Below are 14,568 nucleotides of genomic sequence, written 5' to 3'. Positions count from 1 at the left end.
AGAACAGAAACCACTTCCGCCTCTATGATGTGTTAAATAAAGGAATTAAATATTCATAAAAATAAACAATGTTAAATAAAATATTCTACAGACATAAAATGACAACATAAATGATATTTATGGCAGTTAAAGGCTATATAGCCTTTTCTTTTTGGGGGGAAATGGATTGGAGGCTGCTCCAACATTGAGGTTTGGACTGTGACAAAGCAAAATGGACAACCTCCACCAGAATAAGTGTTTCAAGAAAATAAGTTTGATTGTATTAACTTCAAAAGGCCATTTTCTTGCACTGCTCTCGCTTACGGCCATACCACCCTGAGAACGCCCGATCTCGTCCGATCTCGGAAGCTAAGCAGGGGCGGGCCTGGTTAGTACTTGGATGGGAGACCGCCTGGGAATACCAGGTGCTGTAAGCTTTTTGCACTCTTCCACTGGGTCAGCAGAGGCCGCCAGTGTTCCTGATAATTATCCAGCCAGATGTTATTCACTTCTTAAGTACTTCTAACATTGAGATTAAATGTTGCACTATTGTACATCGTTTGAGATTTAATATTTTATGAGTGTGTGTGTGTTTGTGTGTGTGTCTGAGTGTGCGTGCGTGCGTGCGTGCGTGCGTGCGTGCGTGCGTGTGTATGTGATTGTGTTTAAATAAAATTGAATTTCCCACTTTGGTCCACACTATTGTCAACATTTCTGTCTTCAAAAAAAGCCAACTCAAGGCGGCAGATTCCTGAATTGAAAACAATATCTAAAGAATCAAGTATCATACTAACAACACTAATATTCCATCTGTCTATCCCCAACTGAATTAACTCCACACCTATCTCATCAGATTATTTGTAACAGAATAAGCAGATAACGTAGCATTTCCCTGTTCATATCTGCTAATTGCAATTTAGAATTTGTCAATAAAACTATGCTATGACACAAACTACAGTTTAATCGATAGCTGTGCTCCTAAAAAGAGCAGCATTTGTAGCTCATAAACCTCACAGACACTGCTATGCTCTTTAAACATTTTTATGATGGTGAATTTTTCAAACAAATATCTTCTGTTTGATAATGCCCAAAGCTGGATTCGAACTCTCCCTCTGGGGTCTTCAGGAGGTTTCAATCAGGTTGTCTGTTACAGCAATTGTCAACTGGCCCGCACCGGCCTGGGATCGATTCCCGGCCATGGCACATTGCTTTTAAGTTGATTTCATTTATCGGAGTTGAATCTTGTTTGATTTTTTTGAAGGCGTTTCACCTCTCATCCAAGAGCCGATCTACGCAGATTTGATGATATGGCGCTCATAGGCTATATAGCCTTTTCTTTTTGGGGGGAATGGATTGGAGGCTGCTCCAACATTGAGGTTTGGACGGTGACAAAGCAAAATGGACAACCTCCACCAGAATAAGTGTTTCAAGAAAATAAGTTTGAGTGTATTAACTTCAAAAGGCCATTTTCTTGTAACTGCTCTCGCTTACGGCCATACCACCCTGAGAACGCCCGATCTCGTCCGATCTCGGAAGCTAAGCAGGGTCGGGCCTGGTTAGTACTTGGATGGGAGACCGCCTGGGAATACCAGGTGCTGTAAGCTTTTTGCACTATTCCACTGGGGCAGCAGAGGCCGCCAGTGTTCCTGATAATTATCCAGCCAGATGTAATTCACTTCTTAAGTACTTCTAACATTGACATTTAATGTTGCACTATTGTACATCGTTTGAGATTTAATATTTTATGAGTGTGTGTGTGTGTATGTGTGTGTGTGTGTGTGTGTGTGTGCGTGCGTCCGTGCGTGTGTGTTTGTGCTTAAATAAAATTGAATTTCCCACTTTGGTCCACACTATTGTCAACATTTCTGTCTTCAACAAAAACCAACTCAAGGCGGCAGATTCCTGAATTGAAAACAATTTCTAAAGAACTCAAGTATCATACTAACAACACTAATATTCCATCTGTCTATCCCCAACTGAATTAACTCCACACCTATCTCATCAGATTATTTGTAACAGAATAAGCAGATAACGTAGCATTTCCCTGTTCATATCTGCTCCTTGCAATTTAGAATTTGTCAATAAAACTATGCTATGACACAAACTACAGTTTAATAGATGGCTGTGCTCCTAAAAAGAGCAGCATTTGTGGCTCATAAACCTCACAGACACTGCTATGCTCTTTAAACATTTTTATGATCGTGAATTTTTCAATCAAATATCTTCTCTTTGATAATGCCAAAGCTGGATTCGAACTCTCCCTCTGGGGTCTTCAGGAGGTTTCAATCAGGTTGTCTGTTACAGCAATTGTCAACTGGCCCGCACCGGCCTGGGATCGATTCCCGGCCATGGCACATTGCTTTTAAGTTGATTTCATTTATCGGAGTTGAATCTTGTTTGATTTTTTTGAAGGCGTTTCACCTCTCATCCAAGAGCCGATCTACGCAGATTTGATGATATGGCGCTCATAGGCTATATAGCCTTTTCTTTTTGGGGGGAATGGATTGGAGGCTGCTCCAACATTGAGGTTTGGACGGTGACAAAGCAAAATGGACAACCTCCACCAGAATAAGTGTTTCAAGAAAATAAGTTTGAGTGTATTAACTTCAAAAGGCCATTTTCTTGTACCTGCTCTCGCTTACGGCCATACCACCCTGAGAACGCCCGATCTCGTCCGATCTCGGAAGCTAAGCAGGGTCGGGCCTGGTTAGTACTTGGATGGGAGACCGCCTGGGAATACCAGGTGCTGTAAGCTTTTTGCACTCTTCCACTGGGGCAGCAGAGGCCGCCAGTGTTCCTGATAATTATCCAGCCAGATGTAATTCACTTCTTAAGTACTTCTAACATTGACATTTAATGTTGCACTATTGTACATCGTTTGAGATTTAATATTTTATGAGTGTGTGTGTGTATGTGTGTGTGTGTGTGTGTGTGTGTGTGTGTGTGTGTGCGTGCGTCCGTGCGTGTGTGTTTGTGCTTAAATAAAATTGAATTTCCCACTTTGGTCCACACTATTGTCAACATTTCTGTCTTCAACAAAAACCAACTCAAGGCGGCAGATTCCTGAATTGAAAACAATTTCTAAAGAACTCAAGTATCATACTAACAACACTAATATTCCATCTGTCTATCCCCAACTGAATTAACTCCACACCTATCTCATCAGATTATTTGTAACAGAATAAGCAGATAACGTAGCATTTCCCTGTTCATATCTGCTACTTGCAATTTAGAATTTGTCAATAAAACTATGCTATGACACAAACTACAGTTTAATAGATGGCTGTGCTCCTAAAAAGAGCAGCATTTGTGGCTCATAAACCTCACAGACACTGCTATGCTCTTTAAACATTTTTATGATCGTGAATTTTTCAATCAAATATCTTCTATTTGATAATGCCCAAAGCTGGATTCGAACTCTCCCTCTGGGGTCTTCAGGAGGTTTCAATCAGGTTGTCTATTACAGCAATTGTCAACTGGCCCGCACCGGCGCGGGATCGATTCCCGGCCATGGCACCGATTCCCGGCCATGGCACATTGCTTTTAAGTTGATTTCATTTATCGGAGTTGAATCTTGTTTGATTTTTTTGAAGGCGTTTCACCTCTCATCCAAGAGCCGATCTACGCAGATTTGATGATATGGCGTTCATAGGCTATATAGCCTTTTCTTTTTGGGGGAAATGGATTGGAGGCTGCTCCAACATTGAGGTTTGGACTGGGACAAAGCAAAATGGACAACCTCCACCAGAATAAATGTTTCAAGAAAATAAGTTTGAGTGTATTAACTTTAAAAGGCCATTTTCTTGCAGCTACTCTCGCTTACGGCCATACCACCCTGAGAACGCCCGATCTCGTCCGATCTCGGAAGCTAAGCAGGGTCGGGCCTGGTTAGTACTTGGATGGGAGACCGCCTGGGAATACCAGGTTCTGTAAGCATTTTGCACTCTTCCACTGGATCAGCAGAGGCCGCCAGTGTTCCTGATAATTATCAAGCCAGATGTAATTCACTTCTTAGTACTTCTAACATTGAGATTTAATGTTGCACTATTGTACATCGTTTGAGATTTAATATTTTATGAGTGTGTTTGTGTGTGTGCGTGCGTGCGTGCGTCCGTCCATGCGTGTGTGTGTGTGTGTGTGTGTTTGTGCTTAAATAAAATTGAATTTCCCACTTTGGTCCACACTATTGTCAATATTTTTGTCTTCAAAAAAAGCCAACTCAAGGCGGCAGATTCCTGAATTGAAAACAATTTCTAAAGAACTCAAGTATCATACTAACAACACTAATATTCCATCTGTTATCCCCAACTGAATTAACTCCACACCTATCTCATCAGATTATTTGTAACAGAATAAGCAGATAACGTAGCATTTCCCTGTTCATATCTGCTACTTGCAATTTAGAATTTGTCAAGAAAACTATGCTATGACACAAACTACAGTTTAATCGATAGCTGTGCTCCTAAAAAGAGCAGCATTTGTGGCTCACAAATCTCACAGACACTGCTATGCTCTTTAAATATTTTTATGATCGTGAATTTTTCAATCAAATATCTTCTCTTTGATAATGCCCAAAGCTGGATTCGAACTCTCCCTCTGGGGTCTTCAGGAGGTTTCAATCAGGTTGTGTGTTACAGCAATTGTCAACTGGCCCGCACCGGCCCGGGATCGATTCCCGGCCATGGCACATTGCTTTTAAGTTGATTTCATTTATCGGAGTTGAATCTGGTTTGATTTTTTTGAAGGCGTTTCACCTCTCATCCAAGAGCCGATCTACGCAGATTTGATGATATGACGCTCATAGGCTATATAGCCTTTTCTTTTTGGGGGGAAATGGATTGGAGGCTGCTCCAACATTGACGTTTGGACTGTGACAAAGCAAAATGGACAACCTCCACCAGAATAAGTGTTTCAAGAAAATAAGTTTGAGTGTATTAACTTCAAAAGGCCATTTTCTTGCACCTGCTCTCGCTTACGGCCATACCACCCTGAGAACGCCCGATCTCGTCCGATCTCGGAAGCTAAGCAGGGTCGGGCCTGGTTAGTACTTGGATGGGAGACCGCCTGGGAATACCAGGTGCTGTAAGCTTTTTGCACTCTTCCACTGGGGCAGCAGAGGCCGCCAGTGTTCCTGATAATTATCCAGCCAGATGTAATTCACTTCTTAAGTACTTCTAACATTGACATTTAATGTTGCACTATTGTACATCGTTTGAGATTTAATATTTTATGAGTGTGTGTGGTGTGTGTGTGTGTGTGCGTGCGTGCGTGCGTCCGTCATGCGTGTGTGGTGTGTGTGTGTGTTTGTGTTAAATAAAATTGAATTTCCCACTTTGGTCCACACTATTGTCAATATTTTTGTCTTCAAAAAAAGCCAACTCAAGGCGGCAGATTCCTGAATTGAAAACAATTCTAAAGAACTCAAGTATCATACTAACAACACTAATATTCCATCTGTTTATCCCCAACTGAATTAACTCCACACCTATCTCATCAGATTATTTGTAACAGAATAAGCAGATAACGTAGCATTTCCCTGTTCATATCTGCTACTTGCAATTTAGAATTTGTCAAGAAAACTATGCTATGACACAAACTACAGTTTAATCGATAGCTGTGCTCCTAAAAAGAGCAGCATTTGTGGCTCACAAATCTCACAGACACTGCTATGCTCTTTAAATATTTTTATGATCGTGAATTTTTCAATCAAATATCTTCTATTGATAATGCCCAAAGCTGGATTCGAACTCTCCCTCTGGGGTCTTCAGGAGGTTTCAATCAGGTTGTCTGTTACAGCAATTGTCAACTGGCCCGCACCGGCCCGGGATCGATTCCCGGCCATGGCACATTGCTTTTAAGTTGATTTCATTTATCGGAGTTGAATCTGGTTTGATTTTTTTGAAGGCGTTTCACCTCTCATCCAAGAGCCGATCTACGCAGATTTGATGATATGACGTTCATAGGCTATATAGCCTTTTCTTTTGGGGGGAAATGGATTGGAGGCTGCTCCAACATTGACGTTTGGACTGTGACAAAGCAAAATGGACAACCTCCACCAGAATAAGTGTTTCAAGAAAATAAGTTTGAGTGTATTAACTTCAAAAGGCCATTTTCTTGCACCTGCTCTCGCTTACGGCCATACCACCCTGAGAACGCCCGATCTCGTCCGATCTCGGAAGCTAAGCAGGGTCGGGCCTGGTTAGTACTTGGATGGGAGGCCGCCTGGGAATACCAGGTGCTGTAAGCATTTTGCACTCTTCCACTGGGTCAGCAGAGGCCGCCAGTGTTCCTGATAATTATCCAGCCAGATGTAATTCACTTCTTAAGTACTTCTAACATTGACATTTAATGTTGCACTATTGTACATCGTTTGAGATTTAATATTTTATGAGTGTGTCTGTGTGTGTGTGTGTGTGTCTCTGTGCGTGCGTGTGTGCGTGCGTCCGTGCGTGCGTGTGTGTGTGTTTGTGTTTAAATAAAATTGAATTTCCCACTTTGGTCCACACTATTGTCAACATTTCTGTCTTCAACAAAAGCCAACTCAAGGCGGCAGATTCCTGAATTGAAAACAATATCTAAAGAACTCAAGTATCATACTAACAACACTAATATTCCATCTGTCTATCCCCAACTGAATTAACTCCACACCTATCTCATCAGATTATTTGTAACAGAATAAGCAGATAACGTAGCATTTCCCTGTTCATATCTGCTACTTGCAATTTAAAATTTGTCAATAAAACTATTCTATGACACAAACTACAGTTTAATAGATGGCTGTGCTCCTAAAAAGAGCAGCATTTGTGGCTCATAAACCTCACAGACACTGCTATGCACTTTAAACATTTTTATGATCGTGAATTTTTCAATCAAACCTTCTCTTCGATAATGCCCAAAGCTGGATTCGAACTCTCCCTCTGGGGTCTTCAGGAGGTTTCAATCAGGTTGTCTGTTACAGCAATTGTCAACTGGCCCGCACCAGCCTGGGATCGATTCCCAGCCATGGCACATTGCTTTTAAGTTGATTTCATTTATCGGAGTTGAATCTTGTTTGATTTTTTTGAAGGCGTTTCACCTCTCATCCAAGAGCCGATCTACGCAGATTTGATGATATGGCGTTCATAGGCTATATAGCCTTTTCTTTTTTGGGGAAATGGATTGGAGGCTGCTCCAACATTGAGGTTTGGACTGGGACAAAGCAAAATGGACAACCTCCACCAGAATAAATGTTTCAAGAAAATAAGTTTGAGTGTATTAACTTCAAAAGGCCATTTTCTTGCAGCTACTCTCGCTTACGGCCATACCACCCTGAGAACGCCCGATCTCGTCCGATCTCGGAAGCTAAGCAGGGTCGGGCCTGGTTAGTACTTGGATGGGAGACCGCCTGGGAATACCAGGTGCTGTAAGCTTTTTGCACTCTTCCACTGGATCAGCAGAGGCCGCCAGTGTTCCTGATAATTATCAAGCCAGATGTAATTCACTTCTTATGTACTTCTAACATTGAGATTTAATGTTGCACTATTGTACATCGTTTGAGATTTAATATTTTATGAGTGTGTGTGTGTGTGTGTGTGTGTGTGCGTGCGTGCGTGCGTCCGTCCATGCGTGCCTGTGGTGTGTGTGTGTGTTTGTGTCTAAATAAAATTGAATTTCCCACTTTGGTCCACACTATTGTCAATATTTTTGTCTTCAAAAAAAGCCAACTCAAGGCGGCAGATTCCTGAATTGAAAACAATTTCTAAAGAACTCAAGTATCATACTAACAACACTAATATTCCATCTGTTTATCCCCAACTGAATTAACTCCACACCTATCTCATCAGATTATTTGTAACAGAATAAGCAGATAACGTAGCATTTCCCTGTTCATATCTGCTACTTGCAATTTAGAATTTGTCAAGAAAACTATGCTATGACACAAACTACAGTTTAATCGATAGCTGTGCTCCTAAAAAGAGCAGCATTTGTGGCTCACAAATCTCACAGACACTGCTATGCTCTTTAAATATTTTTATGATCGTGAATTTTTCAATCAAATATCTTCTCTTTGATAATGCCCAAAGCTGGATTCGAACTCTCCCTCTGGGGTCTTCAGGAGGTTTCAATCAGGTTGTGTGTTACAGCAATTGTCAACTGGCCCGCACCGGCCCGGGATCGATTCCCGGCCATGGCACATTGCTTTTAAGTTGATTTCATTTATCGGAGTTGAATCTGGTTTGATTTTTTTGAAGGCGTTTCACCTCTCATCCAAGAGCCGATCTACGCAGATTTGATGATATGACGTTCATAGGCTATATAGCCTTTTCTTTTTGGGGGGAAATGGATTGGAGGCTGCTCCAACATTGACGTTTGGACTGTGACAAAGCAAAATGGACAACCTCCACCAGAATAAGTGTTTCAAGAAAATAAGTTTGAGTGTATTAACTTCAAAAGGCCATTTTCTTGCACCTGCTCTCGCTTACGGCCATACCACCCTGAGAACGCCCGATCTCGTCCGATCTCGGAAGCTAAGCAGGGTCGGGCCTGGTTAGTACTTGGATGGGAGGCCGCCTGGGAATACCAGGTGCTGTAAGCTTTTTGCACTCTTCCACTGGGTCAGCAGAGGCCGCCAGTGTTCCTGATAATTATCCAGCCAGATGTAATTCACTTCTTAAGTACTTCTAACATTGACATTTAATGTTGCACTATTGTACATCGTTTGAGATTTAATATTTTATGAGTGTGTGTGTGTGTGGTGTGTGTGTGTGTCTCTGTGCGTGCGTGTGTGCGTGCGTCCGTGCGTGCGTGTGTGTGTGTTTGTGTTTAAATAAAATTGAATTTCCCACTTTGGTCCACACTATTGTCAACATTTCTGTCTTCAACAAAAGCCAACTCAAGGCGGCAGATTCCTGAATTGAAAACAATATCTAAAGAATCAAGTATCATACTAACAACACTAATATTCCATCTGTCTATCCCCAACTGAATTAACTCCACACCTATCTCATCAGATTATTTGTAACAGAATAAGCAGATAACGTAGCATTTCCCTGTTCATATCTGCTACTTGCAATTTAGAATTTGTCAATAAAACTATGCTATGACACAAACTACAGTTTAATAGATGGCTGTGCTCCTAAAAAGAGCAGCATTTGTGGCTCATAAACCTCACAGACACTGCTATGCTCTTTAAATATTTTTATGATCGTGAATTTTTCAATCAAATATCTTCTCTTTGATAATGCCCAAAGCTGGATTCGAACTCTCCCTCTGGGGTCTTCAGGAGGTTTCAATCAGGTTGTCTGTTACAGCAATTGTCAACTGGCCCGCACCGGCCCGGGATCGATTCCCGCCCATGGCACCGATTCCCGGCCATGGCACATTGCTTTTAAGTTGATTTCATTTATCGGAGTTGAATCTGGTTTGATTTTTTTGAAGGCGTTTCACCTCTCATCCAAGAGCCGATCTACGCAGATTTGATGATATGACGCTCATAGGCTATATAGCCTTTTCTTTTTGGGGGGAAATGGATTGGAGGCTGCTCCAACATTGAGGTTTGGACTGTGACAAAGCAAAATGGACAACCTCCACCAGAATAAGTGTTTCAAGAAAATAAGTTTGAGTGTATTAACTTCAAAAGGCCATTTTCTTGCACCTGCTCTCGCTTACGGCCATACCACCCTGAGAACGCCCGATCTCGTCCGATCTCGGAAGCTAAGCAGGGTCGGGCCTGGTTAGTACTTGGATGGGAGACCGCCTGGGAATACCAGGTGCTGTAAGCTTTTTGCACTCTTCCACTGGGTCAGCAGAGGCCGCCAGTGTTCCTGATAATTATCCAGCCAGATGTAATTCACTTCTTAAGTACTTCTAACATTGACATTTAATGTTGCACTATTGTACATCGTTTGAGATTTAATATTTTATGAGTGTGTGTGTGTGTGTGTGTGTGTGTGTGTGTGTCTCTGTGTGTGCGTGTGTGCGTGCGTGCGTGCGTGCGTCCGTGCGTGCGTGTGTGTGTGTTTGTGTTTAAATAAAATTGAATTTCCCACTTTGGTCCACACTATTGTCAACATTTCTGTCTTCAAAAAAAGCCAACTCAAGTATCATACTAACAACACTAATATTCCATCTGTCTATCCCCAACTGAATTAACTCCACACCTATCTCATCAGATTATTTGTAACAGAATAAGCAGATAACGTAGCATTTCCCTGTTCATATCTGCTACTTGCAATTTAGAATTTGTCAAGAAAACTATGCTATGACACAAACTACAGTTTAATCGATAGCTGTGCTCCTAAAAAGAGCAGCATTTGTGGCTCATAAATCTCACAGACACTGCTATGCTCTTTAATATTTTTATGATCGTGAATTTTTCAATCAAATATCTTCTCTTTGATAATGCCCAAAGCTGGATTCGAACTCTCCCTCTGGGGTCTTCAGGAGGTTTCAATCAGGTTGTCTGTTACAGCAATTGTCAACTGGCCCACACCGGCCCGGGATCGATTCCCGCCCATGGCACCGATTCCCGGCCATGGCACATTGCTTTTAAGTTGATTTCATTTATCGGAGTTGAATCTGGTTTGATTTTTTTGAAGGCGTTTCACCTCTCATCCAAGAGCCGATCTACGCAGATTTGATGATATGACGCTCATAGGCTATATAGCCTGTTCTTTTTTGGGGAAATGGATTGGAGGCTGCTCCAACATTGACGTTTGGACTGTGACAAAGCAAAATGGACAACCTCCACCAGAATAAGTGTTTCAAGAAAATAAGTTTGAGTGTATTAACTTCAAAAGGCCATTTTCTTGCACCTGCTCTCGCTTACGGCCATACCACCCTGAGAACGCCCGATCTCGTCCGATCTCGGAAGCTAAGCAGGGTCGGGCCTGGTTAGTACTTGGATGGGAGACCGCTGGGGAATACCAGGTGCTGTAAGTTTTTTGCACTCCTCCACTTTACGTCCATCAGTAACTCACCTGTACCTGAACATTCTTCACACATTCATGTTTAAATGGTGTTTAAACACTTGTAATGGTTTTTAACACTCATCAAAGTCAGTGGTTTCAGATTCTGTGATTTCACACTGGACAGAATGTGAATGAGGTACATCAACAAATCCTCTTTACTTAAACAGAAGTTTCTACATCCAAAACATTCCTGATTAACTCAAATAAAAGCCGAACAAACTCAGTACCAACATGAGATTAAAAAGATGCAAACAGACATATTGCTCAGTGCTTTTTAGTAGAAGAAATCAGAATGATAAGCATCAATTATACAGTTGTGTTTGAAGAAAAACACTGGAACATTCAAACATGGGAACAGAACCTGGATTTTAAAAAAAAGACCCTAAACAAACTAAAGAAAAAAATCCCCTAAAGCAGCAATTGAAGAGTTGATTTTGTTCAGCTTCTTTTGTAAAGACTGAAAACCAAATATCCATAGCGGTCCGTTCATAGCCTTGCATATCTCAGCTTTAGTGGACGGCGAGTCCCAGCTGATTGGGGCTCTTGTTCTGGGTAGGGGGGGCTAAGGTCTGGGGGTGGGGCACGCTTCCGTGGGGGCATCATCAAGACCTGTGCATACGTCAGTTTGGAGCCCACCTGAAAACTCAGAGAACCAGGATTAAGTTTCCACCATGAGCATCTTTGCAACAGGTCTGCTATAACCTGGGGTATTTGTCCTGTCAGGGGTCTTAAACCCGATAAATGTTGATATGTCTATGACCAATCGGAGCATTCACTTTATGAATGAGTAACATGAATGGACACAATTAAATCAAGCATCAAATTAAGCATCAAAAACAACTCAACACCCAAAACTTACTTGCTGTCCTGGCGGATGAGCTGGTTGGTGGTCAGCCTTGGTCTTTGAACTCTGCTCCAGACCCCTGAAGAGGAACAGGTCTCAGGTGTTACCAAGTGCTCCACAAGTGAAATAAAGTGTCAGCGAGGGTGGGGGCCATAAACTTACCGATTCAACATTGGCCCACTATTCTGAGCCTTGGAGGGCTGGAGCTCCAACACTGGCCCTGGGGTGTCCCCGCCCCCCCTCTGGGGGAACCCAGCCTGGGGTGTGCCCTGGGACCACAGCGTTGCCTTCGGCTTGTCCCCGCTGTTGCCCCCTTCAGCCATCACCCGCCGCTCAGGACAGACGGAGTCAATCTTGGAAGATGGAGTAGGAGCATCTCCACCAGCACCAGGGGGCAAAGTTTGAGTGCCAACATCCTGACACTCAGGTCTCGGGGTGCCCAGGTCTTCGAGTGTTTTATAAAAGCAAATTGAGACTGAGGGACCATCGCCCTCTTCTCGGCTTGGGATTTTCTTTACGCGGGAATTCACAGGAAGCCACGGACGTTGGAGCACCGCATTGTCCTGCCAGTCGATCTCGGATTTGGTGAATCCACGGTGAGTTTGTTGAACGATATGTGGCGAGGATCCCGTGGTCAGACGCACGTTGACCTCGCTCAATAGAGACAGTTCAGGAGGTGGTGGTAATAAACCAGTTTCTGGTTCAGGAAGTGGTGGTAATAAACCAGTGTCTGGTTCAAGAGGAGGTGGTAATAAACTGGTTTCTGTTTCAGGAGGTGGTGGTGGTAATAAACCAGCTTCTGGTTCAGGAGGTGGTGGTAATAAACCAGTGTCTGGTTCAGGAGGTGGTGGTAAAAAAACAGTTTCTGGTTCAGGAGATGGTGGTAATAAACCAGTTTCTGGTTCAGGAGGTGGTGGTAATAAACCAGTATCTGGTTCAAGAGGTGGTGGTAATAAACTGGTTTCTGGTTCAGGAGGTGGTGGTAATAAACCAGTTTCTGGTTCAGGAGGAGGTGGTAATAAACTGTTTTTCAGAACCGTGGATGGACCAGGCTCATCTGTTGCACACTGGACCGGTTTGGACGGCTTTGACCCATCGAGAGTGTTTTCCTCTCCGCCTGTGCTCAGTCTGGGCAGCGCCACACGGGGATGTGATTCCAGGGGTTCCTCACATGTGCCACTGCTGTCTCCTTTAACCTCCTCATCCAAGCATGCATGCTGGGTTCCTGCGGAGGTGTGCTGCCTCAGCTCCACCGTCTTCGTGCTCCGTGTAACGAAGGGTGGGAGTTCTGACAGACTGCTGTCGCTGTCGCTGTCACTCCACTCGTCAGAAGAAGTACTACAGGAACAGCCCATCTTCTGCAGCCTGAAGCAGAAACAACAAAAAGCCACTGCCATGACCACACACACTCTAACAGTCATGAACAGAACCATTCGCTGCTCCAGCCTCATGGAGAAAGAGGAAAGTCCCGCCTCGCCCCCTCCCCAGCCCAGACTAGCACAGGTGAGGGGCTCACGCCCCCGCCAGTCATCAGGGCCTGAGCAAGGCCCAGTTAGGCGACAGTTTGAGAGGGGCCGTCAGATGCTACACAAGCCCCGCCCCCACCTGCTTCGCTGTGACTTGCATCAAACCAGCCTAACCCTCATGTGCACGAGCCCCGCGCACGAGTCTGCACTGACACGAAGAAGCGCAACCACATTAGCAGAATTGGATTTATACTGAGAACATTTAGACTCTGGTAGAGCTGCCAGCAGAGCTCAACTTGATCCCAACCATCAACTCCCAGTTACTGACCTTTGGACCTTTAACGCGTGTGCACGTCAGTATGGAGATTGTCTCTCTTGGAGGGTGATGCTCGGTGGAAGGATCGAAGAATGAGGCGGCAGATCTGATGGTGGTTTCAGCTCAACCTTTAACGGGTAATGTCTGTAGGTGCAGCAGCAACACTTTAATATGAAGATTTTTTACTTTGAATCAAAGCTTACAACCCAAAATGGCCTTTTATCTGTGATGACCTCACAAAAAAAATCTCATGCGAAGTATTTAAAGCTGGTGTGCTTCGCATTAAAGCCAAAAACGTAAATGTATGAGTGGGTTAAATTGCTGCATATATGACGTACTGTAAATCTTGTTCTGAAAATAATTAAATATTGTGATTTTACCCCACCGTGTCCCAAATTATTACCCAAATATTTTGCTATGATTCTTCTACGATGGCGATGCAACCGTTAAGCATTAAATTGAATGTTAAACAACGGGCAGGGGTAGCAATTCTTGTTGCTCCCCGGCTCAGTGCCTGTATATTGGAGTTTTCCCCGGTGGATGAGAGGGTAGCCTCCTTTCGCCTTCGGGTGGGAGGACGGATCCTGACTGTTGTTTGTGCCTATGGTCCAAACAGCAATTCAGCGTATCCACCCTTTTTGGAGTCCTTAGAGGAAGTGCTGGAGGGTGCTCCTTCTGGGGGCTCCCTCGTCCTCCTAGGTGACTTCAATGATCACGTTGAGAGCGACAGTGTGACCTGGAGAGGTGTGATTGGGAGGAACTGTCCCCCTGATCTGAACCTGAGTGGTGTTTTGTTATTGGACTTCTGTGCTCATCTCAGATTGTCCATAACAAACACCTTGTTCAGGCATAAAGGCGTCCACATGTGCACTTGGCACCAGAACGCCTGAGGCTGCAGATCGATGATCGACCTTATGGTCGTGTCATCGGATTTGCGGCCGCATGTTCTGGACACTCGGGTGAAGAGAGGGGCAGAGCTGTCAACTGATCACCACCTGGTGGTGAGTTGGCTCT

The 14,568-nt window shown here is 43.6% G+C and overlaps 1 protein-coding gene and 10 non-coding genes across 22 annotated transcripts in view; 10 read left to right on the top strand and 1 right to left on the bottom strand.

Annotated features, from left to right (window-relative positions):
* The window catches only part of LOC130524710 (NACHT, LRR and PYD domains-containing protein 12-like), a 337,155-nt gene that overhangs the window by 18,185 nt on the left and 304,402 nt on the right, over positions 1–14,568 (bottom strand). The gene's annotated exons all lie outside the window — the stretch shown is intronic.
* Positions 298–416, top strand: LOC130525045 (5S ribosomal RNA). The gene has a single exon (XR_008950327.1). It is a non-coding gene; the product is annotated as a 5S ribosomal RNA (ribosomal RNA).
* LOC130525137 (5S ribosomal RNA) lies at positions 1,465–1,583 on the top strand. The gene has a single exon (XR_008950401.1). It is a non-coding gene; the product is annotated as a 5S ribosomal RNA (ribosomal RNA).
* Positions 2,616–2,734, top strand: LOC130525136 (5S ribosomal RNA). Its single transcript, XR_008950400.1, has one exon. It is a non-coding gene; the product is annotated as a 5S ribosomal RNA (ribosomal RNA).
* On the top strand, positions 3,797–3,915 carry LOC130525072 (5S ribosomal RNA). Its single transcript, XR_008950352.1, has one exon. It is a non-coding gene; the product is annotated as a 5S ribosomal RNA (ribosomal RNA).
* On the top strand, positions 4,950–5,068 carry LOC130525135 (5S ribosomal RNA). Its single transcript, XR_008950399.1, has one exon. It is a non-coding gene; the product is annotated as a 5S ribosomal RNA (ribosomal RNA).
* On the top strand, positions 6,108–6,226 carry LOC130525052 (5S ribosomal RNA). Its single transcript, XR_008950333.1, has one exon. It is a non-coding gene; the product is annotated as a 5S ribosomal RNA (ribosomal RNA).
* LOC130525134 (5S ribosomal RNA) lies at positions 7,270–7,388 on the top strand. The gene has a single exon (XR_008950398.1). It is a non-coding gene; the product is annotated as a 5S ribosomal RNA (ribosomal RNA).
* On the top strand, positions 8,436–8,554 carry LOC130525047 (5S ribosomal RNA). The gene has a single exon (XR_008950328.1). It is a non-coding gene; the product is annotated as a 5S ribosomal RNA (ribosomal RNA).
* On the top strand, positions 9,622–9,740 carry LOC130525133 (5S ribosomal RNA). Its single transcript, XR_008950397.1, has one exon. It is a non-coding gene; the product is annotated as a 5S ribosomal RNA (ribosomal RNA).
* On the top strand, positions 10,781–10,899 carry LOC130525074 (5S ribosomal RNA). Its single transcript, XR_008950354.1, has one exon. It is a non-coding gene; the product is annotated as a 5S ribosomal RNA (ribosomal RNA).

This window comes from Takifugu flavidus, chromosome 4, assembly GCF_003711565.1.
Source record: "Takifugu flavidus isolate HTHZ2018 chromosome 4, ASM371156v2, whole genome shotgun sequence".
Taxonomy (NCBI): domain Eukaryota; kingdom Metazoa; phylum Chordata; class Actinopteri; order Tetraodontiformes; family Tetraodontidae; genus Takifugu; species Takifugu flavidus.
Note: the sequence above shows the minus strand (reverse complement) of the source record. Positions and strands in the feature narration are given on the sequence as shown.